This window comes from Crinia signifera, chromosome 3 (assembly GCF_055691185.1).
Source record: "Crinia signifera chromosome 3, ASM5569118v1, whole genome shotgun sequence".
NCBI lineage: Eukaryota > Metazoa > Chordata > Amphibia > Anura > Myobatrachidae > Crinia > Crinia signifera.
The window spans coordinates 187,653,989-187,671,648 of NC_139219.1; the positions used below are offsets into that span (position 1 = coordinate 187,653,989).

The 17,660-nt window shown below is 38.5% G+C and overlaps 1 protein-coding gene across 2 annotated transcripts in view; it reads right to left on the reverse strand.

The window, feature by feature from the left end:
- Positions 1–13,511, reverse strand: part of CNR1 (cannabinoid receptor 1) — a 92,125-nt gene extending 78,614 nt beyond the window's left edge. The window contains exon 1 of one of the 2 annotated variants that reach the window (XM_083177111.1): positions 12,519–13,511. The gene's annotated coding sequence lies outside the window, so the exon portion shown is untranslated. The remainder of the gene's footprint in view (positions 1–12,518) is intronic. The other variant, XM_083177110.1, reaches the window with a different exon arrangement.
- Between the last annotated feature and the right edge of the window lie 4,149 nt (positions 13,512–17,660).

Sequence of the window (17,660 nt, forward strand, 5' to 3'; positions counted from 1 at the left end):
TGTCGTTGAAATGATTGGTTTGTTAAAGTGTGCATGTCCTATTTGCACAACATAAGGGTGGGTGGGATGGCCCAAGGACAATTCCATCTTGCACCTCTTTTTTTGCCTTTATGTGCTTTTTGGGGCCTAGTTTTTCAAACTGCCATTCTGTCTGCCACTGCAGTGCCACTCCTAGATGAGCCATGTGTTTGTGCCGCACACTTGTGTGGCTTAGTATAGTTATGCAGCTACCTCGCGCAACCTTTTGCTCTAAAAATAATATAATGAGGTATGAGGTGTACAGAATAGACTGGAAATTAGTGGAAATTAATGATATTGAGGTTAATAATAGCGTAGGAGCAAAACAAATCAAAATTCAGTAATAGGATGAAAGATTTAGTGATTTTTATGATTTTTGGCAAAAAAAAAATACAGATCCAAAACACGAAACACGAAAATGGTGGTGTTTTGGAACAGATCCAGATGCAAAACACTGCCTGAGATACAGACCCAAAACGTGTTTCACAAAAAATGAAAAGTACCCGGTGTACAATCCTAGTTTAAAGTGCACTTTAGCTGATAATTTATTGCATGTTAAATTGTATGTAATATATGTGCTCAGCATAAGCATACTGCCGTTCTATGCTCACCCCAGACTCCCATTGGCTAGGTTTCCCAAGAGCCTTGGTGTGGGCTTTAAAGGACAGTGAAGCTGAGTGCAGTGTCTAGGGTGAAGTAGCAGCTGTTACAGACACAGCACAGCTGATACCCGGGGACCTGCAGCTAGAACATATATTCCATACATTTCTGCATGCGTACCTCCCAACATGACCCTCTCCAAGAGGGACACAATGCTCTGCAACACAGATGATGGTAATCATACATTGAAAGGAAAGTTCACAAACAGAGCACTGTGTCCCTCCTGGGGAGGGTCATGTTGAGAGTTATGCTGCATGTATGTTTACATGTGCAAACCAGCTACCACCTGCATTATGTGCAGGGGTAGCAGGTTAGCATATATAAGCAGCCACAACTTGACATAAGCGACAAAATCATCTGTTCCTAGACTATGGCTTGTGATTGCCATCCCCTGTGCCAAAACACCTTTATAGTCAATTATCTAGTTCAATACAGGTGAGGGCAATCATATGTTAATAGAGAAGTCTAGGAACAGAGCATTTCCTCCCTTCTGGAATGGGTTATGTGGGAGTATGGATTTGTTGGAGTCTACCAATGCTCTTTTTACATACAGTAGTCTACATGTTGTGTGATCAAAAAATTAAGTGGTATCATAGCCTCTCCTCTGTGGCCTTTCTATTCAGCAGCAATGAGCAGAGATAAGGGAAAAATATCACAAAGGGGCATCTCAACCTGGACCTACCTATCTCTATAGAAAGACACACATACACACTAATTTATATAAAAATAAAGTATATACTACAGATGGAGCGGGGCTTGTCTTTGCAGGCGATGGCGACGCCAGCCGCCATCCCCCGCCACCCGCCATCTGTATCTGCGAAAGGGGACGCGCGCGCGTCCCCTTCAAACAGCTTCCCCCTGGTCCCCGCCGGCTTGTCGGCAGTCACCCGGGGTCCCCACCGCCTCCCCGCACCCCCCCTAACCCTGTCCGTCTCCCTGAAGCGGAGACGGAGAGGTTCCCCTCGCCTCGCCGCATGGAAACTTAGACGCATGTACGCATGAGACGCACGCGCGTCTCAGTCAGATGGAGAGCCAGCGGTGACAGTCTGGCGATTCACCAGCAAGAGGGGGCCCGGCTCCATCTGTATAATATAATAGCGTATTAGAATAATTATACAACATAAACATTGTTTGCAATATCGCCTAGTGTGTATGGGGCTCCATCCTTAATTTTCAGTCCCCTGCTTAAATATATTGATTTGCTACTCATTTTTACATTTTTATTTTGCAGTTTTGTTATTGAATAATAATATACAGTATATGATTATCAGTTTTTTTTTTTTAATTTAACTTCTGCCAAAACAGTCATGGTTATCACATGGTAATCACATGGTAATCACATGGTAATCACATGGTACTGTAGTGAAGCTGAAGCATAAATGTCCAATGCAGTTAGGGTTACCACCTCGTCCCTTTAATTCCGGACACATGTTAATTACACAGGTTCTGTGGCAGTTTAAAATCAGGTGAAGTGGAGTCTTGAAGTCAGCCAGCCACAGAACCTGTGTAATTAATATGTGTCCGGAATTAAAGGGACTAGGTGGTAACCCTAAATGCAGTAGATGTTCCCATGCAGCAAATACAGTTTGTGTTAAGAGTAACATTTCAGTTATGTCTGTACTAAGGTCACTTTTACCTCAAAAGCTTTTTTTTACAATTTTCTGTCTATCTTACTCTATCATATCTGCAAAAATGAAGGAAGTTGCGTGTATCTCTTCTTTGACTGCACAATGACATTCTCTGACATTTATAATGCTGCTTCACACCCTACCATGCATTAAACAAAATTCTGGCACTTTTGCTAAAACTCAATCTTTTCATATTTACGCTTCAGATATAAGAGAGGGGGAAAAACTGATTTTAGTATGTTTCTATCCAGTTTTAAAAAATAATAGTATTCTTCTGGCTACATTCCAGGTTCTGCTGTGTAATGAATGAGTAACAGACTCCAAGCAGTGGGAGTGGGGAGGAGGGGAGTGTGTGAAAGTATAGAGTTTGCAGCCTATGAAGATAAGTATATATGCTAAACCACTCCAGAAGGAGATTTGTTGCAAAAATACGGCAGAAAAAACTTATATCAATAAAATTGAAGTCAGTGTACCAGCTACTGGGGACACAGTAAAGATTTTCATTTATATATATATATATATATATATATATATAGAGAGAGAGAGAGAGAGAGAGAGAGAGAGCGTACACTGACCACTGACTGATGACAAACCAATGAAGGTTCGAAACGTTGCAAAAAGAACGTGTCATTTGAATTTTGTTATTGAAGCTGAGTCCGTGGAGTGCCAGTCGATACAAGCCTCTGCATACCCCACTGCCAGAGAGGGCACCCCGTCAATTGTCCTAGGAGAGAGAGACTGCCTTCTGCTCGGATATTAAATTAATCGCACTGATAGGCACAAAAGTGCCTAAAATCCGTTGCCAGGGGTTCCGTGCTCGTTGCCAGTTGGGATTACATGCTTTTTGCCAAGGGGGATTGCATGCTTGTTGCCATAGTGGGTTTCATGCTTGTTGCCAGGGGTTTCATGCATGTTGCCAGCGAGGGTTTACTTGCTTGTTTCCAGTGGGGGTTTACTTGACTATTGCTTGGGGGGGTTATGTGCTCCATGCCAGGGGGGGTTATGTGCTCCATGCCAGGGGAGGTTATGTGCTCCATGCCAGGGGGGGGGGGTGTTTGCTTGCTTCATGCCAGGGGGGTAAGTTACTTGCTCCATGCCAGGGGGTTACTTGCTCATTGCCAGGGGTTGCAGGTCCACAGCGCTCCCAGAATCCACACTTCTGGGTAGCGCTGGGCACTCTGCACTTCCCTGACAGATGCTAGAGGTTAAGCACCTCTAGCGTCTGTCTCCTTCACTGCAGTGGCCATATTTGGAGGAGCGCAGGGTCTCCGTCTGCATGTGGATGGAGACTCTGCACCCCTGTGGCGCAGACCCATCCATTTCCCGGTGCCCGCTAGCACCGTCTATATACACACATCGTCTATATACACACACACACAGTCAGGTCCATGAATATTGGGACATTGACACAATCTTTTGGGCTCTATATACCACTACAATGGATTTGAGATGAACCAAACAAGATGTGCTTTAAATGCAGACTTTAATTTGAGGGTATTTACATCCAAAACTCTCAGAACTTTCACAAATCCTGTGGAATGCCGATGCATGCTTGGACCAGCTTTCTACATCACTGTTCCAGGGGGCACCCAGGTTATTGAGTATTTGTAAGGAGAGTGCCAGTCTGACCTTCCCTGGACAGACAGGGGTGACACCAGAGGGGTAGACAGGGCGAGGAACAAAGGGTTAGAAGGACAGTGTGCTAAGTTTGGTGAAGAAGTGGGTCTTAAGAGTCCATTTCAAGTTCTGTATAGAAGTAGAGAGTCTGAGGGGGAGCGGTAGAGAATTCCAGAGTTAGGGAGCAGCACGTGAAAAATCTTGGAGGTAGGAGTGGGAGGAGGTAATAAGTCGGCAGGAGAGCTGACGGTTGTTAGCCGAGCTAAGGTAACAAGTGGGAGTGTAAAGGGATATAAGGTCAGAGATGTAAATGGGAGAGGAGTGGATGAGGGCTTTGTAAGTGAGTTATATATGTATATATATATATATATATATATATGCATACAGTATGTGCGTGTCATTTAATGATGATTTGTTTTATAATACTGAACATACTGTATAACTCACAGAAAATATAATTATTGTTGTACAGTAGGCTGTTACATTAAGAGATTATGTTATCTAGCATGTAAAAATGGAAAAAGTAATTTACAGAAATAAAGCTTAACATGATACTCACTGGCAATGAATGTAATAGTATGCATTATATGGTTGATTTGTATATTAGATAACAGTTGTTAACAGCACAGGTAACACTGAACTCTATAGACAGTATGTCCCTTATAGATCACTACTGTTTTTAGCATGCTTCTGGGAAAGAAGCATCAGTCAGAAAAGATGCATATTGATTTGTTATTAAGTCAACCTAGTTAAAAACAGCCCTACAGCAATTATTAAATTCCCTGCTCCAATAAGCCTTATTTTCAGTTACAATATTACTTACATTGTAACTATTTGAATAAATACATTTTTATAAATATGCTTTGTACTGTAGTGTCTATATTTACTATTTCAATGTTTCATTGAACTTATATATTATTTTATATCAAATTCAAGTATAAAGAGAGATGGGAACTTTGAGCCACAAGCAGCACCCTAGACACTACAGCCCTAATTCAGAGGTGGATGCTTTTTACATTGATGCTGAATCTTTGGATGCAGCAATGATGTGAAAATATGTTAGTGCCATTGGATGGATCGGGGGGAAATAAGCATGCTTACTGCCACCAAAGCAGATCGAAGTGCTCTGTCTGAAGTTGAAGACCTGAGTAAGTCTAAGCTTAATTAAAATCAGCTATGGAACTCATCTGCTGGGGTCAGACAATTTGCATCCAATATGCCATTGGATGCAAATTGTCTGACCCCAGCAGACGAGTTCCATGGCTGATTTTGTTGTGGTTGTGGCACACCTTCAAAAACAGCCCCCATTTGGCTGCAGCATGACAATCATGACAGAGAATGGCACAAGCGTAATACAGATCCTGCACATGCACTGATCTGTAAACATTAGTGTCGTGCATAAATCAATCAGGTTTACCTACAAGTCTGAATCCGACCCAACATATCTATACATGGAAAGTGTCTAATGCTACCGATGCATCCAATTCATATAGAATATATAGCTTCAATATGTCCTGTACCATGAGATACCTATCCCGAATGAGCTGCCAGGTACCATGCCTCTCTGCTAGCATTAGGCATCTTTTTTATTTACAGTAAATGTATCTTAGCTGCAATACGGTGTGACTAGGATGCACAAAGAGATCGATTCATTTGATATGCATATCTGTATATCTGTGTGAAACTGAGTATGTATACAAAGCACAACGAAATGTGTACTGAATAAAGATGTGGCTGTAGTACTTTGTATACAGATTCAGAGATTTACTGTAGCCGCACACAAATATACACGTTAATATCAAATTAATCAGTACATTCTACTAGTACATTCTAGTACATTCTAGTCGCATCATATTGTGACTAAGATGCATTTTTTTCTGCAAAATAAGCCCAACCCAATTAGTGTTGCAGGACCTGGCATGCATAGTGAGAGGCTGCAGAAATACAGTAATGTTGGAGGAGACATCTGCAACTCAAACCACTGTAAATATTAAATGGCTATACAGATATGGCATCGCGGTCATGGCAAGAGTGGTCACAAATGGGTGCATGCATATGGTCGGAGCTGTGGACTATTTCCATACCATTTAGTTATGAGTGTATGCGACTCTGCATGGCTAATCTTTCAAATGGTGCATATGCACATGCATACGCATCATGTGAGAATAAAAAGAAGACACACAAAAGGGCAGAGCTGTATCAGTGGTGCCATTGACTAGGATGCAATACACCGGGGTAGGCATGGTTGCTGCTCTATGGCCCCTGCAGCTTGCTAGCAGGGTGTCTGGATTGGCTCCCAGTGGAAATAAGCTCTGCTTCAGTGCTGCCCAGAGCTTTCAAAGGACACTCAAGTTACGCTCTCTACTTGCCGCCAGCATGTGTGACATCAGAGAAATATCAGGTGCAATACAACAATCACAAATCCCTATTTAGGGCAGAGGCATATATTTCACTAGTTGTAGCTGTAACACACATAAGAAACCCAATAAATAACACTTGAGAGAAATGTTAAAATAAATATATTTGTTTTTTAGATATAAGAGCATTCTTGTTTTTATATAGTAATATAAAATAGGTTAATATTCACATAGTTATCATATTTCTAGTACTACTAACAAATGATAGATAAACAACTGGCCCACTATTGTCATACTTCGTTTGTGTGTGTGTGTGTGTGTGTGTGTGTGTGTGTGTGTGTGCGTGTGTGCGCGCGTTTGTTTTACTGGTGAATGCAAGTTTTAAAGCTTGCATAACAACTGCAAATTCTAACTACAGTAGCTTGAAATATTCACAGCTGACTTGCAGACAACAGGACACAATAGGACGGCACAAGTACATCTAAAATCATTGGGAATTAAAAATTCATGTCACGCTCATTATTCCATTCCTTCTAATAGCCAGATAATAACTCACATCCACTATGCGTATTCTGCAGACTTCCTGTAGGCATTGTCATGGCAGTATCCACAGGGACTGTATTACTGGTGCTTCCTAACAATATGCAGCATTAAGGTGGACAGATAATATTTCATCAAACAAACGTCACCATTAGCTAGTGTTAAGTTCTATTTTAAATTTAATGTCGTGTTGTTAGTATTTTTTATTATTGTTATTAATAATATTATTTGTACATTTAGATAGCAAACTATATTTTGCAGATGCATAGGTTTCTTTTAGTGATCACTCCAAAAGGACTGAAACTACTGACCAGTCAATAAGATATTTCAGAATTGTGTTTAAGTTGTACATATGGAAAAAGACCAGTGTTGCTATCACATGCTTAGGCATGTTTGCTATTACTAAGCACTTAAGCATGTCAGGCATAATGATTAACACTGTATGTTCTCCATTTGTTTGCATGTGTTTACTTTTGGTTCTCTGTTTTCTTTCCACGGTCAAAATATATTCTGTTCGGTAAATTCTGACAATATGGATCCAAGCAGGTTAGTGTGGCAAGGAGTTTTGATTGTTAACACCAATAAGCCTGGGATTGATGTGAATTCTCAGGAAGTGCTGTGTTGAGTCTATTAATGTAGACAAATGCACAGGACAGGTCAATCTTGCAATATAAAGCTACACAATAATCATAATTCTGGGTAGATTTATTATCGGTGAAGTGATAAAGTGTCTGGTTTTTATCACCGGCCAATCAGCTCCTACCTGTCATATTTCCAACCAAGCCTGTAACTTCACAGTTAGGAGCTGATTGGCTGGTGATAAAAACCAGACACTTTATCACTTCACCGAGCTTAATAAATCTGCCCCGCACTCACTTATCCGTTTCTGTTGTTTTTGTATATAGGGCATATATTGTATAGAAAACTATTTAACAGATTCACTAAGGACACTTTTTGAAAAACATTTTGCTACTACAGCTCATGTTCAGTTCAATATGAGGCAAAATCACTGACTATACAAATGTTATTGGGGTAGTGTAGAAGCTAAAACATACCCCTGGAATCTTTTAATGAGGCACAGTATAATAAAATTAGTATTGTTGATATAATGCTCTGAGCTGCTTGTGTCCTCCTCCTCTACTTTAACTTTAATCACCAGAACATGCATTTATAATTGTTAGTTCATTAAAGAAAGTTCAGGAAACACACAACATAGTAGGCAGCCCTAATCACATCAACCAGTGCCCTGATAAGTTACAAAAAGGCTTTCTTTCTACAATAGGAATGAGGGGAAAATATTGCCACCTCCTTTATTCTGTATCCACACTGGCTTAGAAAATCACAAGTATGTTTCTCAGCCATGACATTAAAAAAATCTGTTACTAGATTAATTATATTAAAGACCAAAGAGAAGCTTAAATAAGAAAGGAAATTAGATTCTTCGCTTCTGTGTACTGAGGTAAAGGAGAGAAAAGGTAATCGGATACATGGGAAATTGATTCAAACTAATTTGAAAAATGTCTTTTACTGTATTTTGTATCAAGTTGGCTAGTTTAACAGAAGAGTCTTTGAGCCTACTAAAGTTGCCACATAGCTCATTATAAGACTACTCTTTAAAGTGTTTAGTTTATTATTATTTTTTAATAAACTGTGTATAAAATGCATTGTCTTTCTAATAAATACAACAATACTTGTTCATTTACAGCTAAACATATTCATTTAACAATAATGCATTACAGTGGAGTAATTCTTTACCCTCTACTAACACTACCTCCAATATATGTATTAAAGTTATGGTAACTAAGGTAGAGGAGAAAGGTCCATGTAAGTTTAATTTGCTGTTTATTATATTAACATAGTGTTTGGAAAGAATCCACATTGTGAATTAAATAAAAAATCATGTTCATTATCCAAAGAACATTAGTACAGTAGTATGATGAAAATAATATTTGGGAAGAGCTAGACATGTGCAGCCAATTATTTCCCACTGGACAGCATCTGCAGACCCCTACAATGAAAGTAAGTAAAAGCCACAAGCATTTGGCACTTGTCTATTCTGTGTCTCCTCCTGTATGGCTGCAGGTAGCTTATTCAAACTGTTACCAAACAGATTAAGGTAAGACATTAATCTCTTAAAATATGGAGAACCTTACTGGTAAATTATTACAGATGTATGTTATATAAATACTTTGTTTATACATAACCATAATATTATTCAGCACTTCACAGATCAGTTAAAACGATCAAATATGCATGCCCCACTGCAGCTAACATTCTAAAGGGCCTATTTACCAAAGCTGTGCACACACTAGACAATATGTATCCAAATCCCACAGATCAGAAGAGAAATATATTGGGTACATTGTATAGTGTGTATCCATGATATGTGCCCTACTATGGGTCTCTAGCAACATTCTCATTGGTCCTGCAGCATAAATGGTGGGGAATATCACTAGCAATGAGATCCTGCAGATTGCTGCAAGTAACATGTTCCCCTCCAATTGGACCCGACATTAGCTAGTGTGTATGAACTTGCCGCATTTCAGGTCCCATTTGAATCAATGTTGGGCTAAGTACACATAATCTAATGTACAGAGCACAGACTTGTAATAAGATAAAGTGGATGAAGATGAAGTACAAGCCAATCAACCTATAACTGCCACATTACAGGCAGTGTATGGAGATAAAGTACCAACCAGCCATCTAGGAGCTGACGGGTTGGTACTTTAACTCCATACACTGTAGTACATAGACCTCATAATTCTCTACGGCACAAATACTCCTTGGTATATATTCTAAGAGAAAACAACCAGTGTCCTATGCAAACACATATAAACTTCACATAGATAGAGAACTGGTCAGAAATGACCCCTTGACCCCAGTGCTGTAAGGCAGATGCGTAATAACTATAATAACCAAATATAGTAGAACAATGTGCCTCAGCACTATTCAATTATTTAACGTTATACTTTTTCTTGCATGGATCTTAAAATAATATGGCACATCATAACAATAATTTTTCTTTGACAGTATATTGACAAATAGACTCATCATTCGTAAGTGCCAAGCTTACAAATGAATAAAACACTGTTTTGACTACATGGCATTGTTAAGTAATACAGTTATTATGTAGCATTAAAAATATATATAAAAATCAATAAAGTTACACCCATTGCACTTGATTGTTTGAGAATATAAATTAAGCTGCATGCCTGATATATATTTGCCAGAGTGATCAATAAACAGTAAGCATGTTATCTCTAAGATTTACACAAAACAAGCCTTTGTGCTATACTTACAGTATGATTATACTTTATACAAAGAGGGCAACTAGTGGAAACTAACATTACAAACATCCTAACTTCAGGCATACATTTTCTTGCCAATGTATTCTTACCAAACAGATGCATCGACAATAGTAATAACATATTTTATGTTTTTAGTACATTCCATTTATAGGTTTTATTGAAATAAAATAGTATTATTCCCTCCAGTATCATAGGGCAGCATTAACAAAGTAAGAAATCTTTGGCAGCAATAGTAATTAATTTGCACCATGCAGTATGCATTCAATTAAGTGTTATCTATAAAGGAAATGTGAACATGTATTATTGTTGGAATGTTTACAAACATACACTGTAGCATATCTTCCTAGAATTACATAATTCACTATATATGTATGCTTTACAATAGCAAGCATTCTGAATTTGTAAGACATAACACATCTAATATCACTGAATATTATTGATACTGTTGTGTTTTTCATGAAAGACAGGAATGATTTCCAAGTGTATCATTACGAATCATACTATATTACCAATTTTTCTCTAACTGTCCAGTAAATGTCACCTTGCAGAGTTAGAAATTAGTAGTTGTTGAACATCCATAAAACATAGCTAAATACACTAATTGTCTAGGAAACCATGACACCTGAAGAGGATATATTTATGTTTCAAATCAAATTATTCCAACAGATTTAAATCTGCCCTTTCAGGGTAAACCTTTCATTACTTCTTTACTCAGTTAAATAAAACTGTCAAATTAATCACAAGCTAATTAGCATATTTGTGTTTATATACTCAGAATAACATTGAAAGGCAGTACAGTTATTAAAAATAGTGTATACGCAAACAATAGTCAATACCACCAAGAAAAGTTCTGTGCAACATTTTATATATATATATATATATATATATATATATATATATTATATACAGTATATATATATATATATATATATATATATATATATATTGCATTTGCCTGCATGTGTGACATTAATATTTTTATCTATAATAAATCAGAAACTTGCATTTGCCCATTACACTGATCTCATCAGATAATGGCTGCATTGGTATTATATTTCACAGGACATATACTAGCATGTGCCAATCCAATAAAGAGCAGCTTACAAATGAGATCATGACATTATATGCCTGTTTTATAATACGGCAGATAAGAATGCAGAGCAATTCCTATCATTTTAGCATACATTTTTTATATCTATACATAACAATATTATTGTTCTCATCTTATATATTTAAGGCTCTGGCTGTTCTTCATTAAGACATCTACCATTTACCATACATCTGTATTCAGAATGTTTATGCCCAACAGTTTTTTTTTTCTACACAGTTTTCAGTTAAGGGAGGTGTGAAGATGATGAACTCTCCAGACTTCACAGTAAAAGCAACAGAATCCTTTCTGAAACCTCTCATTCACCAGTTACCAACAGATGCCCAATCAAGACATTTCTGTTAAACCTACAATATTTCAATCTGGCAGATGGAAAACATGCCAAACTCTAGTGAATGTGTGATTGCCCTGAGTTGCTCATTGCATTCTCATGAGTAATAAGTAGAAAATGTTTAATAGTAACAGTTAGAATATTATTATTATTATTATTATTATTATTATTATTAATAATAATAATAATAATAATATCATACTCGTTATCAGAATTAAGAGCAATGTATTATGAAGCATCATTTTGTAAACCCAGAATTCATGTTTTTGTGTTGTCCTCGACTATATCATGCATAATATAGCATATCATGCATAACATTGTGACTAACCTGGCACTACTGCTACGGTTACTTTAGATGTAAACCATCTTCCTATCAGTCAAGATTATGTATTTCCTTGAGAATATTATAAAGTAGCAAATATAATATAAATATATATCACTAGATGAAATAGCGATTATTACATTGCAGGTTTTGAGAAAAAAAAACTAATTCTGATTTTAAGAAACTTGTATGCATATGTATATACTGCATATATAGTGCCTTGAATATCCAGATTTATTCAAGAGTTAATAATTACATAAGTGTTTGTGATCTGGACTTTGATCAATTCTTTCATTATTGCATATATTTGAAACAATAAGCTGCATGTCTCATTCCCTTTAAATAATAGTACACAGATGTAAGATGCCTTATCATTCCAAGATATAAGTCATTTATAACACAGAGTTTATTCAATATTAATGTGCTCATTTTTATGTAGCTTTGCTGCTGATGGTGTGGTGTTGTGGTGGATTTCTATCTAGCTAATTAGGATTTCTGTGTGCAACAATGGTCTGTTTTAAAACTTTGCATTATCTGATATAATGTACAAAATAGTAATGAAATAAATAATGGTTATGAATAGTGTTAATATAAGTCAGTGTTTCATGCACGAACAAGACGATGCTTACCCCTCTTTACATGCCACCGACTGACATGGATCCTCTCTCTCGCTCTCTCTCCTTTTAATGCTCTGTTTTTCCTCAAATAGGTTCCTGTTGCCACCCTGTGATAAACAATATTCTATGATGTACAGTAACACAGTTCTCTGATGAACTTGTACTGTAGCCCGATCTGAGCTGTGCGCTGTCCTCTGCGCCTGGTGCTGAACTGCTGTCCTCTGCGCCTGGTGCTGAACTGCTGTCCTCTGAGCCTGGTGCTGAAGTGCTGCTGTCCTCTGAGCCTGGTGCTGAAGTGCTTCTGTCCTCTGCGCCTGGTGCTGAACTGCTGCCCCCAGGAGGGAGCACGGGAGGTGAGCGCCACTAGCACAGCACACTGCCCCGGGCACACGCAGTACAAAGTGACTGTGACACGGGAGCACACACACACAGTCTGCGCAGATCACCCACGATTCTACAGCGCCTCGCACCTCCACGGGAGAAGGCAGGAGATGTCAGCAGGAATGGTGAAACGAGAAGGAGGCGTTTTTATCCACTTCATGTATCTCTGGTGTAGATCTTGCTGTAGCCTGCTTAGTCCTAGTCAGAGATACAGACGTGATCTGCTCTGGCACCTACTACTATTCATTTTCTGTTACTGAATGTCATTGACAGTTAATGTCTTGTTTTTATGATCCCCGACTGCTTTCCAATCGTGTATGTTGCGTTGTCCTGATCTCATGTATGGCGTTTCCCCCTTATCTCTGTCTGTTCTGCTCCTTTTACTTTGTACAGTACCTTCAGTGGCAGCAGGCAGGGCTCCCAGCCTCTGTCTTGTCTGCTTTGTGTCTTTTCCTTGGTCCCAGTGCTCTCAGGTCCCATTTATCAGGCTGCTCTTATCACGTGTTAATCCGTTTTAGTCCTGGCACCAGCACAATCACCACCATAGACTGCAATACTAAACTACTCGGTGATCTGGATGGAGAATGGAAGAACATCTACAGTTACATAGAGTGCATAACAACAGTAACACACCCACACCCAGTGCAACCTCCAATAATGATCTACCAGATTTAGGGCTTCGCCTTCTCAGTTTACACAACTGCAAAGTACTTTCTAATGCAGAATTACTCAAGATACATTGTTCTTGTTACAGTATATGTACCAACACAATAATACATAAATCAAAGAAGATGTCAGTCTGAAAAGAGCACAAAAGAGTGAAATGATAAGTGAACCGAAAAGAAGGATTATTTCATACTAGAGAATTGTGTTGATGCTATAATGCAAACACCCCCAGTATTTGTCCTTTTTCTAGTATTTTACGGCAGTTCTGTATTGATTACCATAACTGCAACAAGAAATACAATAACGTTGATTACATAGTATGCCTATGTTATATACTGTACTATTAGCAAGTAACACAAGAGACAGTTCAGTTTATTCAGGCCATCAGTGCAGTTCACCATTTCACCAACAGATAGCGCAGCTTTTTATATTTACCATTTTTAACCCACATGGATGCACTTGTATTTTATGTAAAGCTACAAAATGAGAAGTATATCATATTACAAGTAAACTTTCTCTCAAGGTTATTTTTATACATACAGTATTTTCTGAATCAAGATTTTAATTGTAAGTTTGATCTAAGATGCATTATATACATGATGGATGGATGTTTACTGCACAAATATTTTATATATAGATATATTTATGTATACACAAGTAGCTCATAGTTTTGTGATTTCCATTAAATATTTAATATAGTTATCCAGTAAAGTCTACTTTCATAAGCAATCTGTGCGTCTTCTATAAAAACACAAACGTGTTTCATATAAATTAGTGTAGTGGTGTCCTGTATGTTCTTCCTGACAGACTGTAACTTTATATTTACTTTGTTCCTATGGACATTATGCATAGTGTAGATTTCTTTATGAAGTCTCCTCATTAAGTATAACATATTGCTATGTTTGTTTAAAAAAAATTTTAGTGTTAAAAATAAACACGAGACACGTATTTATATTCTTTTTGTATGCTGGTAGATAAAAGCAATTATAATCAAATTAGCTCTGATTCTTTTTAAAATCTGAGACTTGGACATATAACAAATCAATAAATGTTCCAGTTATACTATTTTAGACCTTCGGTTTGGTTTTCTAAAAATCTGAGATTAACATTTCAATAGAGATCATTCAGTGAGTAATTGCAGAAAATTGAAACAGTGAAGTTATCACAGCTATACACATTAGTCATACGAATCATTTCAATCAGTAAGTTGTATTATCTATTTTTGTGTTTATACATACTGATTTTTCCAGGAAAATTCATTCGATCATATAGCTATATTTTGCTTGCTATGAATTATATGGAAATAAACCACAATTTACTGTATGTATCTCTACAAGTGTGCAATCAATAGCCAGAATGAAAAAAATACAACTTTATTATACAGAGACAGAGGGGGGTGTGCAATCCCAAATCATGGCTGTGTATCCGTCCCGACAGCCGCGATCTGGGCCCGTTTGCTTTTTGCCGGAGAGAAATTCAGCAGGTGGGATTTAATGTCCCATCTGCCGATCGCCAAAAAGTGGGAGTGTCCACATAAAAGGCAGTGGATTGTCGATCTGCGGTCGGGATCGCGACAATCCATGGCCGTTATCGGCAGAAAGGGCCCGACAGCTTCTAAAGCCAGGCTTGTTCTGCCGTGATCCCTCTTCAATGCTGTCGGTAAAGACAGCATTGAATAGGGCCCCGCCACTATTTCCCCCATCGGGAATAGCGACTAGAGACTGCATATCCCCCAGAGTTCCATACTATTGCCCCCTGAACTGTATAACATATATGGGCTTTTCTACTGTATATTCCAAACATTTATTTTACCTTGATCCAATGCCTGATCAGATACTGTTACACTCATTTGAAATATCTAACAGAAGAATACATTGGAAAACAATTGTTTGCAAAATTAAGTCTGTAATTGATCCAATAAATTGATGTCTAATGCAATGATTCATGCAGGAAGTTCTGCCCATGCAGTTATAACTTCCATTTGCGCCATCAATCTTGGTTTCTCTTTGATGTAATGTATTTGACAGTTTTTATCAATTTGACAATTTACAGTAGTACAAATAGATCATAGTGGATTAATGCTAATATATTATTTTCTTAGCAAGAATGCAGATACAAGATAACATATGAACCAAAATTAATTTATTCTAATACAGTAGACACAAGACCTAGTAAAAGAAAATATAAGAGTCAAGACAGTTTGCCGCATTGTGTTACCATTATTCTCATTCTGGTTTCAGTGTTTCCACAGCACTTCACTTTTGTAATTGCTGAGTTTCACATTAGTGAAAGTATATTTCTACAGATAACTTTAGTGACGATTTAATAATTTTTGTGTGTCTGTAGTTATTGGGCATGGACAGCGCAGTTCAGTTGCTTTGGATGTCTATTAACTATTGCACTTGTCACAACCAAACTCACCAGATTGGTTAATGCCGCCTGAAGCGCTGTTCAGGTGGCATTATGGTGGCCAGACTGTCATTTAGGTGCCTAAGCCATAGACTTTTTTCACTTTTCTGCTCAATACCTTAGGATGCAGTGAGCAAAAATGTGGGCACCTGTGGCACTCACTTCCAACTGGAGAAACAATTGAATTGTCTAATAGAGTTTAGAGACATTGTTGCTTCTCTTGTCTTGCTGGAGATTTGCAAATTGAATGTTGATCAGCTGTGAAAAGTCCATAGTAAACTCAATTCAATTCCAATTGTGCATATTGTTAGTCTTACGACGGAGCTGCCGAGCTCCGAAGCGTTACTTTTTTGCCTGCACATGGATTAAAAGTAATCCTCACGTTTCACCTGTACGCAAGTCTCTGAGTGCCGCTTCTGTTACGCTGTGCTATATATATATATATATATATATATATATATATATATGTGTATATATATATATATATATATATATATATATATATAGATATATACTGTATGTATATATCTATATATCTATCCAGATCTTTTTCCCTTTGAGAAAGGTGCACAAGGCACCGAAACGGTCCGTCAGGGGACCTTCAGCTGACTACGGCCACAGATTGGACAGCTGCTCACAGTAAGAATTGTTTTGCCTTAAGGGTGTTGGACGTTATTGGTCCTAATTGCTGTCTACTGTTACCTCACTGTGATTGCCGGACATGTCTATGGAAACTTGATGTTGCTTACATAAAAGTCTAAAGTAAAGCTTCTGGTCCTGTGCTGGTTCTTCCTTAAATAGGAATACATCTTTCTGCTTTTGGAAGGCAACTCTATAACCCCTCAAATACAGGGCACGGACACCATTTTGGACTCCATCAGCGTTGTGCATACTATCACTCTGTATATATATATATATATCTATATATATAAAAGGTGGAGTCAATTTCAAAAGCTGGATTTCAGAGCTAACACACATACCTAGTACCACTGCAAATAGCCCTACACTGCAAGTAGGGCCATCCTCTCACGTACTGTCCTTACTGTTTTGCCGACATACATGAGACGGATTCAGTATTGAATCCCGGCAGTCGGGATCCCGGCGTTCAGAATCCCGACACCGGAATCCCGACAGCCGAAATGCCGACAAGGGGGGGACGTGGATAGCCCCCCCTTGCGGGCTCGCTGCGCTCGCCACGCAGCGGGCCCGGTGCCTCGCTACGCTCGGCACGCTAATTTATTCTCCCTCCAGGGGTGTCGTGGACACCCCAGGAGGGAGAATGTGTCGGCATTTCGGCAGTCGGGATTCCGGCGTCGGGATTCTGAACGCCGGGATCCCGACCGCCGGGATTTTAACTGCATCCCCATGAGACGACAGGGGCAGAAGACAATGTATACGGCATGTGTTGATAAACAATTCAGTATGTGGCAGATCTTGAATTTTTTATCTCCTGCGGAGTTCGAGAACTCCTTAGTTACAATCATATGAGTGCAAGTGGTGCTCTGCAGCCTGCAGCTCTGGACAGGAATGAGGAGGTAGTGCCTGCTACATTTCTGGAGGATAAATCCGCATGCACTAAAAAATCTTTGATATTTTTCCCTCTGGTATGGCACACCATTGGTCTAGTATGCTTGAGTGATGTGAGGTTCCGATCGGTAGAAACAATTGAGGCTCTGGGAATCACTCGACTGGTGGTAT